Source organism: Gavialis gangeticus, unplaced genomic scaffold (genome assembly GCF_001723915.1).
Source record: "Gavialis gangeticus isolate Ggan-Ray unplaced genomic scaffold, GavGan_comp1, whole genome shotgun sequence".
NCBI lineage: Eukaryota > Metazoa > Chordata > Crocodylia > Gavialidae > Gavialis > Gavialis gangeticus.
Genome location: NW_017729031.1, coordinates 101013820 through 101017367, shown reverse-complemented (window position 1 = coordinate 101017367; position 3548 = coordinate 101013820). Strand labels below are relative to the sequence as shown.

At 56.3% G+C, this 3548-nt stretch overlaps 1 protein-coding gene across 5 annotated transcripts in view; it reads left to right on the top strand.

The window, feature by feature from the left end:
- Positions 1-3284: 3284 nt before the first annotated feature.
- Positions 3285-3548, top strand: part of CREB1 (cAMP responsive element binding protein 1) — an 88099-nt gene continuing 87835 nt past the window's right edge. For all 5 annotated transcript variants that reach the window (XM_019523453.1, XM_019523455.1, XM_019523454.1 and 2 more), the window contains exon 1: positions 3285-3489. The gene's annotated coding sequence lies outside the window, so the exon portion shown is untranslated. The remainder of the gene's footprint in view (positions 3490-3548) is intronic.

The following is a 3548-nucleotide window of genomic DNA, read 5'->3' as shown; positions in this document are numbered from 1 at the left end:
TTTCAGTGGGCACATTTACATATGCATTAATGTGCTGTAATTATGGCACATTAAGTTTAGTACCTGTAATAAAAGGTACTAACTTAATGTACCATAATTGGCACTACTGCACATTAGCATTGGCTCATGTCTTTTGGGTGATACTAACGCTCAGTAGACTAATTCTACTGCACTTTAGTGCGTTAGCATGGCTTTTACATGGCTTTAGTCTACTGTACTTCTGGCATCTTGTGTAGATGCACCCAGTAGCAATAAAAAAATTGGGATGCAGAGATGATTTGGTAAACTAAGGGCATGTCTACATGAGATGCTACTGTGCAGTAGTTACTGCACATTTATTTAGTACTTGTATAATCAAGTACTAAATGAATGTGTAGAAACTGGAGTTATTGTACAGAAGCACCAGTGAACACCTTTTAAGTGACACTGCTGTGCAGTACCCTAATAATACTGCTCAGTAGCTTTTTAGGACTGTTGGTGCTGAGACACGCTACTGCGCAGATTATTCTGCTACTGTGCAGTCAGCGCCTCATTTAAATGCACTCAAGTATGTGCTTTCTGCCTGATTTAGTTTGAGAAAGCAAAAGGATATCCAGGAGGAATTTTAGGAGATACATAAGGCTGTACAAAGGGAGGGATATCCAAAGAGGAAGAGAGACAGCAGCATAGAAACAGAAAATGAGAGTACGTAAGTTATCAGGAATGTAAAAGCAAATGAAGGAGCCTGGGTCCAATAACAAATCCTTGGGGAACAAGAACAAAATGAGAAATTAGAGAACATAGTAGTGTACTTAAGGGGAGGTGACCAAGACAGATGCCACAAGGGCTGCCTTAATTTGGGGAGGGAGGCGGAACAAAAAAAACTATGACTGCAATGGTGGCTGATCTCGCCACTGTGTTCAGCACTGTTGCAGCTACCCCAGAGGCCGCACAGTTGCCCAGGGCATGGGACTGACCTGCTATACCCCTGAGATGACAGATCTACACAGCCCATGGGCAGATCTAGACTTTTCAAAAGGGGAGTGCAGTTGGCAAGGTGCGTCCTCACATATAAAATAACACATTTTTCTCCAGTTAAAAATAAACCTGAAGCTTTACTAATATGCTAGGGGCCTAGGGCTGTATTATTCATTTTAAGATTGAAGCAAAAATGAATATAACTTCATTGGAATGAATTAAAAACAATCTATAGGCCTAGGCAACTGGTAGGGGAAGTACGGGGGGGCATATGCCCCCCCTGACAGGGCTGTCCCCGCCACCACCAACCGTATCTGTAGGTGCTCACCAGCCTTGTCGATGCTGCCACTGCCACCGCTGCTGGCTTCTGTAGGTGACCCACCCAGACTCAGGAGGCACCAGTTGCCTATGCCTATAGGACTGTGAAATAGGCCTATTTGATGCATTTTGGGAACATGGGCCTTATGCCCACAAAGCAACGGTTAGCTTTCCTTGTAATTACCTGCCGCACAAAAGTCTGTGGGGGAAGGGGTCATGGGAGGAAGGGAGTGAGGCTGGGGCTGGCACTGGGCAGGGATTGGGCTCGGGGCCGGGGTCCACTGCACCCATGCAACTGCCCCTTCCCCCACATCAGGGGTCATTACCCGGTGCCGGCATCCACTGTCCCCCAGCCCTGCACTGGCCCTGGCTGTCTTCCTGCACCAGAACCGGTTTGGCTGGCTGTGGCACCATGCCGGAGGAGATGGAGCCCCTGGAACTCCTGCCCCACCCTGTCTAAGTCATCTCTGGAAAGTGCCTGATGGATCCTGCAGAGTCATGGTGCTGGGGAGGCAAGGCCCCCCTCCCCCTCCAATCATTGCGCGGGGCAAGGGCAGGCTGCAGCTGCGAAGTGAGCTGGGCTCTGCCTGCTCTGTGCCTTGCTGCAGCCTTTGAAAGCAACGCGCCACCATGCATGTCCCTCGACTGGCCAGGCCAAGCCAGGCAGCAAGGCACATGGCACTGTGCCATGCTGCTTTCAAAGGCTACAGCAAGGTGCGGAGCAAGCAGAGCCCAAATTGCCTTGCAGCTGCAGCCTGTCCTTGCCCCATGCAAAGATTGGATGGGGGCATATGCCCCCCTTGGCTCCCCAGCACCACAACTCTGCAGGGACCACTGGGTTCCGTTTGGCCCACGACCCAGCCTAGCCAAGCTCCATTCACCATGAACGGGGCCGTGACCAGGCTGGGTCATGGGGCAATCAGAGCCCTGCGGCTCATCCAGGGCTGCAGTGCACTGGGGCCAAGGGGTTGGGGGAACATGCCGCCGCACCCCCAGCTCCCCTGCAGTGCGCACAGCGGCAGGAGTCGCCAGGCTCCATTTGCGTCGTGACCCAGCCCAGCTGGGGCCCCATTCTCCGTGAATCAATCCCCACAGTGCACCACAGAGTAGGGCAGGGGTAGGGGCAGGGACAAATGATTTGCCCCTGCCCCTGCCCCTACTCCGCACCCTTCTGCACTGTGGGAGTCTTGATCTCCTCACCCAAGTAGAAACCTTATCTACCTGCCTCTGCCTGCTGTGCTGGGCCACTGTTCCCCCTGCTGCAGCAGCCTGCAGGCAGGTTGCCCAGCGGCAAACCCGGAAGCATCACCTACGCTTCTCTCAGTGGGGGCACGGCCAATCTCGGTGGGTGCACATGCACCACCTACTCATTGCCAATGCAACATGGCTGCCTTACAGCAGCCCCAAACACATGACGAGAAGCAGGCCCAAGATGTGGGCTGCTGGCAGCCCAGCTCAGCTTCCCAATTGGGCAGATGCTGAGTGAGGGGACAGGGCCTGCTCCTCGCAGGTGGGCCTGGGGGCAGCCCCGTGCGTGCCTTCAGAGCCAACCAGGCAGCAGAGCCGTGGGAAGTTGGCACCAGGGTTGAATTACTGGGGAACTGGGGGGAAGGGGCTGAGCCCCACATAAGAGATGAGAGCCCCCCTGTAACACTGTAACCTGGGAGAAGGGTCTCCAATTATATTAGGGCATGGTGATGGGCAGCCCAATTTTTTTTGCAGACCCCCGGGCAGTCCAACGGCAATGGGAACGCGGGCTGGCTGGGGTGCAAGAGCCAAGGGCGGCGAGGCCCGGGCGGGGCGTTTGATGCCCCCACAACTCCGCACTTCGGTCATCTCCGTGCGCACTCGGAGACTCCCGCGCCCGCGTTTCGGCTTTCTCCGTGCACCTTCGGGCCCCTCCGCCTGGCGCGCGGCGCGGCCCGGCCCAAGCGCTTCGTGAGGCCTTCGGGCGTTTCCGCCTTCGGCAGCGCTCGGGCGTTTCCGGCAGCGCTCGGGCGTTTCCGCGCGGGGCCGCGGCGCGCTCGGCGCTTGCTCCCTGGCTGGCGCTCCTCAGTCGGCCGCTGCCTGCCTGTCGCCGGGCTGGGAGAGCCCGTGTGTGTGAGTGACGCGGCGGAGGTGTAGTTTGACGCGGTGTGTTACGTGGGGGAGAGAATAAAACTGCGGCGAGATCCGAGGCGCGAACGAAAGCAGTGACGGAGCCGCGCGGAGCCGGTAAGGGGAGGACGAGCCCGGCCGAGGGGGGGGCGCCGCCGGCGGGGACCCGGCGCCAG